Genomic DNA, 14,596 nt, shown 5'->3' on the forward strand with positions numbered 1-14,596 from the left:
GAGATAGGCAAAGAGAAGACTAATTATATAGCAGCTACAGTGTTCCAAGCAAGAAGATATGAAGAGCATGAATAACAGAAGCGGCAATAGGTGTACAAAGTAGAGAAAACAAACAAAGGTAGAACCTGGAGCACGTGGTCACTAGGGGGTGAGCAAATGGGAGGTTTCCAAGATGATTCTCAGGTTTCAGACGTGGACAGTGGGACCAGTTGGTGTTGGTATTTCCAAAGATAGGGAACAAAGGAGGAGGAGCAGGTCTGAGGAAGATAACATCAAGTTTTAAATATGTTTGGATTAAGAGTATAGTTCTCTTGATGAGGACTGAGATATCTGTAGAATTATTCAATCACTATAGTGTACACCTGAAAGTAATTTAACACCGTATGTTAACTATACTGGAAGTTTTAAAAACATGTTTGAATTAAGACCCATCTGGGCATTCAAGCAGAAAAAGCAGTTGGATACTTTCTAGGTTAGCAAAGTGGTCCAATTAAAAATAACTCATTGACAAGCCATGCATTAGGTAAGACCACCTCCGCCTCAACAGTGGGAAAAAAATGGTGGGGGAGCTAAGGATGTAGACCTAACGAACACCAAGATTTAAGGAAAGAGAAGAGAAAGGGAATGATGTGAAGGCACAAACAGAAGGTCAAAGAAAACCAGGACAGGAGGTTCTACAGGAGTAGAACCATATTCTAAAATGTAAATATAAATAATAATTTTGAACATGGAAGACTGTGATCAACAATGTCAGGAACCACAGAGAAGTTTAATAACTTAAGTCTGAAACCATTCTCAACTGACATGATATTTTCATCTGTTCCCTTGGTTTATATAAAAAAAAAAGAAAAACTCATAGACATTATTCAAATTTTGAGATCAGCATTAACTTGATATGTATAATGGTTTTTATGACTAGAAATTAATGTCCTTACTTTTCTCAATTTAATGATAATTTGGAAGACCTAGCCATCACAAATACTTAGTATTCCCAGGGTTGATATGTAAGAAAACACCTACTTCCAAATCCCAGTTCCTATTTATTATGTATAAAAAAGGTCTCTGCAGAGGCTGAGAGGAGGGCTTACTACTGTTGAAATCATTCTAACCCTAGGTATGTCCCCTTCTTTTTTTATAACCACACTTCCGTCAGAAAAATCTGCATTCTAGACCCAAAGATGTTACTAATAGTAGTGTACACTAGGGAAATTACTTGCGCTCTTTGGACATTTTTATTCATGGATAAATTTATGGGACTGGGGTCTTCTGTTACAGATAGACTGAGATAAATCACTGTCTGGAAGAGCTAATGCTTGCTTCCTTATTCATCTTCTATGATGACTTTTCACCAGGTACACATATCCTGTCGTAGAGTTGCCTTTGTATTTTTGGTGGAAATGGGTGTTTGCCAACAGGGTTTATAAGGTCTACCTCCTAAATGCTTGTTTCATCTTTGCTTCACTCTTCCTCCTATTTTATGAGAGGACAGAGTTCCTTCTTCCTATATACTTCCAAAATATATTTCACAAACCTCTATTATAGCATTTAGCACATTTTAGCCTAATTACAAGATGATATAGTCCTTGGGCACAGAGTTTAATTACATTTAAGTGAGTATCCCAAGCATATAGACTGTGTCTGACCCCAACTATTGTTTAGTAAATGCATAGGAATTATTTGAGCAAAGGAGCGAGATACATCATGGTGCCTTCAGCTGGAAGAGAAGTGGGTAGCTCAGTTCTCTTGAACTCTGAAAGAAACTGAGCCTATAGATGTGTCATTGTGTACAGAATGGCAAGGGCTCATGTGGCTCAGGACTCTATGAACGGTTTCCAGAGAGGCTTCATTACCAAGTTCTATCTAGCTAAGTAAATCATGAGGCAGGATTACCAACAATGAGATCCTAGAGGACAGCCGGTCTATCCACGCTGAAGCAATACACATTGAAGCATAACTCTTTTGGGTAGGATGATAGGTGGGGGATGGATGATAACCGAATACCTAAACAACTGCTGCTAATAGGCTCAAAGTTAGCAGGAGGGACACTTTATTAAGTGCCTGCCACTGCACAATTACAAACCAACAGGGCAGAACCACTGTGCATACAGAGAACAATGAGAGCAAGATGGCTTACCAAGGGAAAGTCTGAAAGGCATTAAGAAAAACCCCAAAATGAGGTTTACCAGGCTAACCAAAGCCAGACTGGATATGCACACAGTATTTTGAGATCACTCTTTTCTTGGTCAATGCTACGGGACTCTAGCTGATGGATGGACACTTCCTTGTATTATAGTACTGTGCATTGTTGTGTCTGTATCAAGCTTCTAATAAATGTTTATGGATGATGATATATTGTTCTGTTTTATAACCCCCCATATAAATGGATAATAAACTTTATCTCCAGTGTTGTTTTCAAATAAACAATGGCATATTGAATAGATATGCCATGTGAGATGTAAACTGTAAAATAGATTTTAAAAATATATCACTGACTTCTAATTCTTGATTATTTCATCAATTAGAATTTTATTTGCCAATAAAGTGAAATCAACTGGCTTCACTTCTCATAAATATTTTCATATATGTCAGGTATATTTTGGCTTTAATTGGAAATCTGGTTACAAGGATCTAGTTCTTTAGATATTCATAATTAAATGTGGTAGGCTTAGCTCCCTCTATAAGATGCATCTGGTAAATCAAAATATCAGTCAATCTTCCTTTGAGAGAGAATTTGTAATGATGATAATGGAAGTTTGTATAAAAAAATTTTTAAATATGAATTATCATTATAAAAATAAAATCAAACAGAAATAAATACAGTCAAATCATTTAATACATTTTGAAAATCTATCATATGAAAAAGACCATATAAGTGCAGGGAAAATGTAAAAATATCAAGAGAATACATGACCTCAATATTTACTAGGGAAGAAAAAGCTGGGGACAGAAGTAACTGTGATACAAGGTAGAATGTGATAAATGTAATAAGAGCTATGACGGTTGGCTAAATTAATAAAGTGTAGTCCAAATTATAGTGACTATTTGAAGCAATATAATTAGGAATTAAGTAACCATTCCTAGTTAAGCATTTTTTTTTCCCAAAGCAATGCCTAAGATTCTGTGGGCTGAGACTTGAAAATATGAGACTTAATCTCATCCTTCAGAGACAAATTTATCTTACTAGTCCCATTTTAACAAATAGAATCTACAGAAAGTAGTCTTGATGCTCTAAAACTCCAGAAAATGGTGGACAGGTGCTCTGCTTAGAAGCTAAACAAAATTTATTGAATATTACTTAAGCCAGGAATTAATTTCCAGAATATTAACTCTGAAGCCTTGTCTCATATAAAGTAGTTTAAGGGGGAAAATGAATAAAATGCCATTTAACACAGGAAGCAACATATGTGTAAAACTTGGTATGCTGAATGGCTATGAATTGAAGATATTAATAAATACAAAAAGGGACTCAACCTAATTTACGAGACCAGCACATTGTACTAGTTAGTATATGGCAGTAAAATGAGATTCCGTTCAGGGATCATTGCTTATCATTATCTATCCTTTCTCTGCATGTCAAACCACACTTTGTGAAGGGAAGTACCACCCAGTGCTCGCACACCTGCTCTTGATTCTAAGGATCCAGGGAAGTTCAGCACTAAAAATCAAATAGGGAACATTTTCTTTTTGCTATTTTCAAAAAAAAAAAAAAATATGGTGACAATTCTACTTCTTCCTAAGAGCTACTCAGCTGCAGGTAAAGACCATTTCAGATCAGGAGAATAATAGTTACCACTTCTGATCTTTTGACAGCCCCGCCTGCAGCTAAAATGACCAGCAGAACTCACTTTTTGGCTGCAAGGTAGGAGGTTCTCATACCAGTCTATACTCAAGCTGTGCTACAAGACAACCCAAGATCTTGAAGAAACCTGGAAAATATATTCAATAAGGCACATGTTTTTCTGTGTGATATGAAACACTCAGAAGCTTTAAAATACTATGAAATTAAGAGAGTTTTCCCCTGTCCTCCCGTATCAGGATCATTTTGAAGTCTTGCTATAAATACTGGTTTCTAGGTTCCATCTGGTTTCTACCAAATCAGGCATTCTAAAGGTGGAGACCAGGAAACTGAAATTAATCTGCTTCATATGTAAAAATTTGTGACTCACACATTTAAGTTGGGGGATGTCCCATGGAAAGATCACAGAAAATAACTGGAAAATTCAAATAGTGTTGGCGACTAAGAATGTCCAAAGTCACGTGTCAATAGCAAGCAATTAATACTTCTTGAGTATCTACTACATGCACAACACTGTTCATATAGAAATGACCTCCTAATTACAATGCAGATAACTGAAATCCAAAAGGGGTCCCCAGGAGACTCATGCTTATGAAACAGAAACACCATCAGACTGAAGGAACATAGTAGATGGTTTCCACACACAAATATGATTAATAACTACATCAGACCCTTGGAGCCTATGAGGATGAAAAGAAAATCTAGCAGTAATCCAGGATTTCACACAAGCTGCCTACTGACACAGCCAGAGCTCACCTATCTCTGTCACCTCAATAACTTATTTTTTATATCTATTCTGGAGTCATCCACTTCTACAAGTGGCATCTGACTATGGTCTGCTGGGATTTTGTGGCTGATTCATGAAGAGTATACGGGGAATTGTATTATAAACTTACAGGGTTTATAAACTACTTTTGAAAAATAGGAATTTCAAACTGTTTTTTAAACTATCCAGGAATAAATTTCTCTCATGATACTCTGAGAACCAGGAAATGGAAAGAAGTGAACATCTCATCACATTTCAGCAAAGCTCCCTTAGGTAAATGCTTTCTGGACAATGCAACTGTGATAAGACTCTGTACACATAAACTTGTCCTTGAATTTAGGATCTAAAAATGATATAGTCTGGTAGGACTAATTATAAAAATCAGAGAGAAGACATTCTCCTTAAAGTTTCAAATAGAAACTGTAAATAAATATTTTTGTTCTTCAATAAGGAATAAAGAGGAAAAGAAAAACAGCAACAATATAGAAAATGTAAAATATTTTAAATGAAAAAAAAAAAAAAAAACCAAGACCAATTGTATAGGATAAGCATGCAGGAGAGCATGATCTACAAGAAACAAAAGACAATTTTAAACTGCATATACTTTGTGTTCTCAATGAAATATAGGGAAAGAAATCAGTCTAGTAAATAAGACACAAAATTTTGCATTAAGAAAATAATGTAGGAAAGCCAAAAGCACAAAAGAGGAATTAAAACTGTGTATTAAGTGTATTAAGAAGAAACCCCTTTATTAGAGAAACTTAAATCAGCAAATAAAATCTTTTTTTTTTTTAATTTATTTATGATAGTCACACAGAGAGAGAGAGAGAGGCAGAGACACAGGCAGAGGGAGAAGCAGGCTCCATGCACCAGGAGCCCGACGTGGGATTTGATCCTGGGTCTCCAGGATCGCGCCCTGGGCCAAAGGCAGGGGCCAAACCACTGCACCACCCAGGGATCCCAGCAAAGAAAATCTTTTGATAGTGAAGAAAGAAAATTTGAGAAATATACTTGTTGTGGGTGCTCTGAAAGATCAATTATACCAAGGACAAATAAGGAAAAAGATAAGTGCAAAGTACAATGAGAGGTCTTTACTTTGCAGAGTTATCTTGGCATGTTATGGACTAGGGGTCAGAAAAATAAGGACAAATCCAGTTTGACACCTATTTTGATAAATATTTATTAAAACACAACCTCAGTCATTCATTTACCTATTGTCTATGGCTTCCTGTATAATACGATGGCAGAGCTGAGTAGTTGTGACACAGACCAGAAGAACCACAAAGCCTAAAATGTTTGCTGATCCCTCCCCTCTACCACTGGATACATACAAATGTTGGTAAAGTAGGAGATCCTTGAGTTTTCCTGACTTTCATATGTCTCTCTTTGTCATCACATGTATTATAAAGGCATCTAAAAAAAATAAAAAATAAAAAAAAATAAAGGCATCTAAGGTGTTTATTACTAGCTCTTTCAGATCTAATCAGCATATCACCAATATAGTGGTAAGAGTAATGTCTTTCTGGGTGGTAACAAAAATCCTTTTGAAATGGACTATCACACAGAGTGGGAGAGTTGGCACAGTTCCGAGGTAAAACAATGAAGATAAACCACTGTTTTTGCCAGTTAAAAGCAGACTGTTTCAGGTAGGTTTTTTCTAATTGGTATAGAGGAAAAGTGCATTTGCCAGATAAAAAAAAGCAGCTTTGATTGGTGACACTTTTAAATTGAATTTATGATAACCTATTGTGATTCTTCTATATTGGACAAATAGTCATATTCTCGATGAAGATGTTTGAAGAATCACTGCCATCTGCACCATTTTTTATTAAAATTCGTCCTGGGATATAAATAGTTCTGATGTAAAAAGAGGTTATTGTGATAGGTTATTTTCAGGGGATGATGTTAGCAAGATGATGAAAAAGAAAGCCCCAGACCTTCCTTCTTCCCACAGAAACACAGACTTAACAATACATGGACTAATTCCCTTTGTGAGAAATCCAGAAAACAGATTAAGAAGCTCCAGTGCCCCAAGTGAACATGAAACCAGAGACATCAAAGCATGGTGACCTGCAAGAAAATCTCCAGTACCTGGCTCCTCCCTGGAGATGGAAAGAGAAGACTAAAACATGCACCCAATATTTTGACCTGTGTGGGGGCAACGAGGGGTCTGCCCAAGGAGCTGGCTTCTGTGTTGCCTGAATTCAAGCACTGATAGGAAAGGGTGCCAAGTTGGGGCAATGGAATGAGATAGCACTCATTCACTAACTATAGTCTCCCCCCAGCCCCTTGCTCAGCATGGAATGAAAAGAAGAAAACATTTGCTTCTCCCTGAGGAAGGAAGGAGTTGGAGCATGGGTCCAACATTCTGTCTTTTCAAGGGGTTTGCCTCGGGACTGGTTTCTGTCATGAGTGTCTCAGAGTACTACGAAGACCTTATACCTTAGATGCCTGGAGGCCACTGAGGACAAAAGAAAGCTGGGCAGGTTGGCGCTGCTCAAGTGTTCCTAAATCAACAAACTTGAAACCACTAACAAGGAACAGTCTAAAAAGGTAATTGACAGGGATCCCTGGGTGGCGCAGCGGTTTGGCGCCTGCCTTTGGCCCAGGGCGCGATCCTGGAGACCCGGGATCGAATCCCACGTCGGGCTCCCGGTGCATGGGGCCTGCTTCTCCCTCTGCCTGTGTCTCTGCCTGTATCTATCTCTCTCTCTCTCACTGTGACTATCATAAATAAAATAAAAAAAAAAAATTAAAAAAAAAAAGGTAATTGACAAAGCAATCTCATTTACAATAGCATCAAAATAATAAAATATTTAGGAGTAAACTTAATGAAGGAGACGAGAGATTCGTACACTGAAAACTACACAATGTTGCTGAAAGAAATTAAAGAAGACACAAATAAATTGATATACACCCTGTGTCCATGGATTGGAAGACACAGTATTGTTAAAAATGTCCATACTACTCAAACTGATCTACGGGTTCAGTAGAAGGTCTATCAAATCCCACTGGCAATTTTTGCAGAAATAGAAAACAATGATCCTAAAATTCAAATAGAAACACAAATGACCTTGAATAGCCAAAACAATCTTGGAAAAAAATAAAAAACAAAGTTTGAAGCCTTCTACTCTTGACTGAAAAACATGTATATATAAAATTATAGTAATCAAAAGAGTTATGGTACTGGTCTAAAATGACACATAAACCAATGGGAAAAGATAGAGATCCCAGAAACAAACCCACTCATATATATAGCCAAATGCTCTTTGACAAGACAGCACAATGGGGAAAGAAGAGTTTCTTCAATAAATGGAGCTGGAAAAATTGAGTATGTACACAGAAGAAAAAATTAGGGCCTATTCTTACAACATAAAAATCAACCAAAAATCAACCCAACGTAGATGAAAGAGTTAGCATAAGACTGAAACTATAAAACTCCTACAAGATAACATAGAAGAAAAGCTTCGTAACACTGGTTTGGCAAGATTTCCAAGATAGGACACCAAAAGCTGTAAAGGTAGAAGTAAAAAGAGGACAAGTGGGACTATATCAAACTGAAAAGATTTTTCATAGCAAAGGAAATAATCAATAGAGTGAATGGCAACCTATGGAATGAGAGAAAATGCCTGATAATGGGTTAGTATTTGAAATATATAAGGAACTCCCAACTCAATAGCAAAATAACAAATTTCTTTATTTAAAAATGGCAAAGGACTTGAATAGACATTTCCCTAAAGAACACAAACAGAAGCCCATCAGGTATGTGAAAAAGATGATGAGTATCACTAATCATCGGGGAAGTGCAAATCAAAGCTACAAAGAGGTACTATCTCGATGAGATATTACCAAAAACCAAAACAAAACAAAACCCCAAAACCCCAGAAAATAACAAACGTTAGCAAGGATGTGGAGAAATCAGTACTCTTAAGTACTGTTGGTGGGAATTTAAAATAGTTGTAGCTACTATGGAAAATAGTCTGGAAGTTCCTTAAAAGAATTCAGAACAAACTACCACATGATCCAGCAATTGCATTTGTTGGCATTTATCCAAACGAACTAAAATCAAGATCTTGAAGAGACATTTGCACTCGCATATTAACTGCACCATTATTCACGGTAGCAAAGAGATAGAAACAACCAAAAAGTCCATCAAAGAATAAACAGATAAAGAAAAAAATGCTTACATAAAATGAATTACTATTCTGTCTCATAAAAGAAAAGAAATCCTTTCATAAGCCACAACATAGAGAAACCACGAGGACATTATGCTAAGTGAAGTCAGTCACAGGAGGACAGACAATGCATAATTAATGCTGTACTGTGCACTTAAAATTTTGTTGAGAATAGTATTCATGTTATGTTTTTTTAACATCATTTTTTTAAGTGGATCCCACTGTTCCCAGTTCTAAATATTGTCAATGGTTACCTATGGGGAGCTATATGGTGTGCTATGAGAAGGAAATCAAGCACTACAATAAAAAGTATTTTTAATCTCTATATAATGATATTTTCTTAAATTCTTAAAAAGACAAGCATCTTTTCACATATTATTTTGTAATAGGTAAATAAAGGAACACGGTCTCAGTTTCTTATAAAAGAAAGAACATGATGTATTTCTTCCAGAGAATTTTACTTGTCCTTTGTAGTACAGTAGTCTTTACTCCTCAAGTGAGGGAGACAATGTGGGGATTCTCCGCATTGAGGAGTATGTTTTGAGTGTATGCAGGAATTGAGGAAATAACTGTTAGGTGCTTTTGCAGACTCAGAGAGTCCACTGTGTAATGAGTTTAGGCCAAAATTTTGCTTATCTCACTTCTAAAAGTGTCCTCTCTGTGGGTAGACCACAGAAACATCTCAGTTTTCTTTTTTTTTTTTAATAAATTTATTTTTTATTGGTGTTCAATTTGCCAACATACAGAATACCACCCAGTGCTCATCCCGTCAAGTGCCCCCCTAAGTGCCCACCACCCAGTCACCCCCATTCCCCGCCCTCCTCCCTTTCCACCACCCCTAGTTCGTTTCGCAGAGTTGGGAGTCTCTCATGTTCTGTCTCCCTTTCTCATATTTCCTACCCATTTCTTCTCCCTTCCCCTATATTCCCTTTCACTATTATTTATATTCCCCAAATGAATGCATCTCAGTTTTCTAAGTTTTATCTCAGTTCAGAATTGATATCCATCCTGGAAAAGCCTATTTCTTTCTTCTTTGGATACAGGCAGTGTGATGAATAATTGCAGATTCCTTAGCGGAAGGATAGAAAGAAAATTACGAGTTATACCTATGACAACAAGATCAAGCCTTCTCTTTGTGTACAACATTCCAGGCCTAGGAATTGGCTCAGGTCTTAGAATTGGATGAGAGGCTATGATTCTGTCTGGTAGAGTAAAACTGTTCTCTTTCCACCTGATATTGATTTTTTGTTTATACAAATCATGCAGGATCATGACAGTTAATTTTCTAAGGTTAAACCAATTATCATTCCTGGAATACACTCAATTTGGTCATACATTATTAGACTTCTCATATCTTGCTATATCTGTAGAGCTATTTTCATCTATGTTCACAAGTGAAATTGGTATGTCATTTTTATTCACAAAATGTTCTTGTCTGGTTTGGTACAAGGTAATGCCAGCCTCATTATGTGAGTTGAGTAGTTTCCTCTTTTTCTCTAGGAGAGATTGCATAGATTTTTTTTTTTTTCTCAAATATTTTGACAGAACTCTGTGGAATTCACCTCTGGCTTAACCTATCTGTGCACAAACATTTTTGGCTAATTCAATATTTTCAATGGCCATCGGTCTATGAGTTTTTCCATTTTTTGAATTAGTATAAGTGTTATTCATTTTTGTAAGAATTTGGCCCACTGTATTTGAGTCTGAAATTTACCAGAATGACATTTTTCATAACATGTTCTGATTACCTCTTCATACGTGCAACACCTGTTAGGTCTAAACATTAACTCCTGATATTTGGTCACGTCTTTCTTCTCTGTTTTAGTTAATCAATTTTATCAGAGGTTTGTCCTTATTAGAAGTCATTTATAAGAAACAATGTTGACTTCTGTATGTAACATATGTCTCTTGTTGTTGTTTTCCTTTCTTTTTCCCCTTCTCCTTTCTCTGTATTTGGTTTGGATGTCTGGATAGTTATTGAGAAAGATATAAATATCTCTATTTTTAATTACCCTTATTGCTAACATTTACAAATGTGTATTATACAGATGGTACCCAGAAGAGCAATGCTAAAGGGAAAAAATACTATGAAGCAATATAAAGCATGTGGCTCTCTTTTTGGATTGCTAAACGTCAGCAAGGGAAGGCAGGCTGCAGAGTAGCAGACCTTTGTCATACAGACAGAGGTTTCTGTTGCTTGAGATACCTTGAAAAGCAGACTTGCACAATTATAGACCTGCAAGTCATAGAGCTTATAACTATAGAATTGATTTGAAAACCTCAGAATATAGGTCTGTTAGCTTCTTTTTGTTTGTTTGTTTTTGTGTGTGTGTGTGTGTGTGTGGTTTTTTTTTTTAAAGTTCTACCACTAATAATGTTGCTCTGAAGAGGCAGTTTATAGCAGATAAGATTGTAGCCTTAAGTTTCTCCAAGCAGTTCCTACAGAGTTTTCAGCCAGACAATGAAAGCAAGCTCCGAGAAAACTCAGATTAAGATGTAGAGCTCTTAGTCCATTCAAGGTTAAAGTTTGAAAAAAAAAAGAGCCAGTAAATTCAAGACCAGTGTGTTTAAGTATAAAAAATATCTTTGGATGAGATTTTTACTTAGGATTATTTGCAGACAGATTTGACTAGAAGCCTACTAAATTCTTAAAGAGATGGTATTTCTAAAGAGGTCACCTACAAAAGATTGTCATTTTCCTAACCTTAAAACAAAACTCTACCTCAAACCCATGATCATGATGTGAACTAAATTATCAAGCTTCTAAAAAATATATATTTTCCAATGTTTTCATAGTGAAAGATAAGGACAAGGAAAATCTCACAAAGGACAAAACCAAGCTATAATCACAATATCCGGAAGGCATTATAATGAGCTACCTCTTGGGTTAACCAAGGAACTTAATTCAGTGACAAAACAGATTTTTCACCACTCTTGCCCGGTGGGATCTGGGGGTTGTGATAGTTCAGTGACTGCTATGAATTTCCCATGCTTTCTTCCAAAAAGGAATTTTAATTCTGTTTATGCTATTCTTGTTTCATCATTTTATATTAGTGTAGGAGAGAGAAAAGGACATTTCCTTTATGTTTAACTATCCTAAGCATGATGAGCCACATCAGGAAGAACGGTCTCCCTTGGGATATTCACTCCCTCTACAAGGGAGACAATTCCCAAGTTACATCCAGTTCAAAGTGCACAGCTAGGTAAGTAATGGTCTGTTCTCTCCATCAGGTCTTGATGTGGCTCCTCATGTTGTGGCTTGATGAGCAGGGAAAAGAGATTTGAACCTCTTGGAAGAGACTATGGTGAACTATGGCAAGAGTGAAAGTTGCCCCTCCCATACCCCTTCTACCCTACTTCTATAGAACTTGAACGAGACATACGCTGCACAGACAGCTAGAAAGACAATTTCTAGTCTCCCTTGCATTGATTGTGTCTGTGCCCTGGCCAACAGATAGAAGTCCAGTAATCATAACCTCTTTTAAAAGAAGCACCATGACTGCCCCTTTCCCTTTTCCATGATCTTTTCCCTCTGGTTGGTTGAATGTAAATGGCTTAGCTGGAGCTGAAGAGAAGTTATCTGACACTGCCAGATATGTAAGGAGGACCCGAAATAAAGGGTCTTGATACAATGAAACCATTTATTATAAGCCCTAGGCCATTTATTTCTATATTATTATGTAAGAGATATACAAGCTTTTATTTGGGTCTTCATTATAAGAAATAAATCTACCCTGTAACTAGTATACTACTAATGGAAGAAATTATGATGTCTGTGTAATTGTGGCTAAAACGTTTTCCATTCTTTCTTGCACATGTTCAGAATCGTTTTATTTAAACTTAAAACAGCATTTGAAGCTATTGAGTATGAGCACTGCTCTCTTGTGATGTGAAACAGACACAATGTCAAAAAAATGAAAACAAAAAAACTCCACACGGGGGGCCCCTGGGCGGCTCAGTCAGTTTAGCATCTGCTTTTGACTCAGGTCATGATCTCAGGGTCCTGGGCTGAGCCCTGATTTAGGTTCCCTGCTCGGTGGGGAGCCTGCTTCTCCCTCTCCTCCTACCTTGTGCTCTTTTTTGCTATCTCTGTCATTATCTCTGTCTCTGTCTCTCAAATAAATAAAATCTTAAAAAACAAACAAACAAGCAAACTCCACACAAAACAAACCCAGAAAACCAAGGTTATTTCTTAGAGAAACTGATCTGCCCACTGCCTTTCTAAAGCTCTTCGCCTGGCATTAACAGTTCCCCAGACTATCTAAGGCTATGTTTCTGTGGTTATTGTAGTTTTTGGTTTTGCCTTATCTCCCTGAATTTAGTAAAATCTCTGTGCTCTTCATGGTGCTAAATATGATAAATCGCATCATACTCAAGCTATATGGAAATGAAACCACTTGCCCTTCCCTCATCTACCACTAACCTTAATTGCTTTCCTCAGTCTATGACTATTTGGAAATGATGTTGCTCTGGTGTTGAGACTGCAGAGGATACAGAAATCCAAACTGCAGGATGGTTAACAAAAAGGAATTTTACCGAGAAAGTATCTTCACATAATGAACTTTAGATAGCTATAGAAAGATAATCTGGGTATTTAGCTGAGAGATGAATACTTCGATTACTATACTAGACCAGCAGAAGAGAATTCATTTTTTTTCTCTTTGGATTTTGTATTACATGTAGAATTTCAAAACCCTTGACCTCCAAAGATCTTCCAAATGCATCTTAATACCTGATGGTTTTATGTGGCTTATTTTCTACTTCCAAGAACATTTGTTCTCTTTTGGGAGATGAAAAAACTGAATTACAAGCATGTACAAGGTCATATTTTGAGCCACTAGTAGAACTTGAACTGAATTTTTGAACGCTTTCTCAAATCAGTTTAATTTGGTTTTTCCTGCATTGTACATGCCAGAAAATTTTCAGTACTGTATATGAAGAACTATTTTACATAGCTCTCTGATTTTCATATTTTTCTTATCTTGTTTTTAGTTGGCTGTGTTCTCCTCCCCCTCCCACCCCATCTAACCTTTTGGCAACCCATTTCTTTTCCTTAGGTTGTCTGTGTACATTGCACAGCTTATCACACTTGAGGTGCGTGCACACGATGAGTTCAAATCACTGAAGCTCACTGAGCATGTCAATGTAAAGGGCTGCAAAAGAAGGAAGACATAGAGATTATTTCTAATGCTGGTGAGCCCAGATGTGTTCTCTACACCTATGTTCTTTATAGATGTTACCTCATAATTTTAAGGGGGCTACTTGTGGGTGATAAGTGTGTGATAAATGTGATCAATTAAAATAAGGTATTTAGTTATTTTTTTTAAAGATTATTTATTTATTTATTCATGAAAGATAGAGAGAGGCAGAGACACAGGCACAGGGAGAAGCAGGCTCCATGCAGGGAGCCCGATGCAGGACTCTATCCCGGGTCTCCAGGATCACACCCCGGGCTGAAGGCTGCGCCAAACCGCTGAGCCACCCATGCTGCCCAATAAGGTATCTAGTTCTAATTCAAATCAGGTGAAAACTCACTTCATAGCCAATCATCTTGGTGTACACCAGAAGATATTAAAACATCAATTCTCTTTTTCTGAGCACGTATTAATGTACCCTCCATTTCCTTGGTATCATACTTTTCCAGCATTTGGCTACTCTTAACAAAAAGTACAATAAAATGCTCCTTTATTCTTTTCCCCAAATTAAACCTTCCTTCTCCATACTTTCAAAGAAAAAAAGAGTTCAATTTTTTTCCAGCTCTTTTCCATCAATGCTTGAGGAAAGATGTATGTTCTCACAAGCACCCGTTAAACCAGAAAGAGAAGAGTTTGCCAGTGGCTCAGTATATCAATCAATCAA

General features: G+C 36.8%; 1 protein-coding gene and 1 long non-coding RNA gene across 6 annotated transcripts in view; one reads left to right on the forward strand and one right to left on the reverse strand.

The window, feature by feature from the left end:
* Window positions 1-14,596, forward strand: part of LOC144324117 (uncharacterized) — a 582,294-nt gene that overhangs the window by 527,873 nt on the left and 39,825 nt on the right. The window lies entirely within an intron of this gene.
* The window catches only part of LOC144324121 (uncharacterized), a 218,840-nt gene that overhangs the window by 106,129 nt on the left and 98,115 nt on the right, over window positions 1-14,596 (reverse strand). Inside the window, exon 1 of one of the 4 annotated variants that reach the window (XR_013389531.1) lies at window positions 3,846-3,969. The exons of the other annotated variants lie outside the window; for them this stretch is intronic. This is a non-coding gene — a long non-coding RNA (uncharacterized LOC144324121). Of the gene's footprint in view, window positions 1-3,845; window positions 3,970-14,596 lie in introns of those variants that run through there. 4 annotated transcript variants of the gene reach the window in all.

The sequence above is a fragment of the Canis aureus genome, chromosome 11 (assembly GCF_053574225.1).
Source record: "Canis aureus isolate CA01 chromosome 11, VMU_Caureus_v.1.0, whole genome shotgun sequence".
NCBI classification, from domain to species: Eukaryota; Metazoa; Chordata; class Mammalia; order Carnivora; family Canidae; genus Canis; species Canis aureus.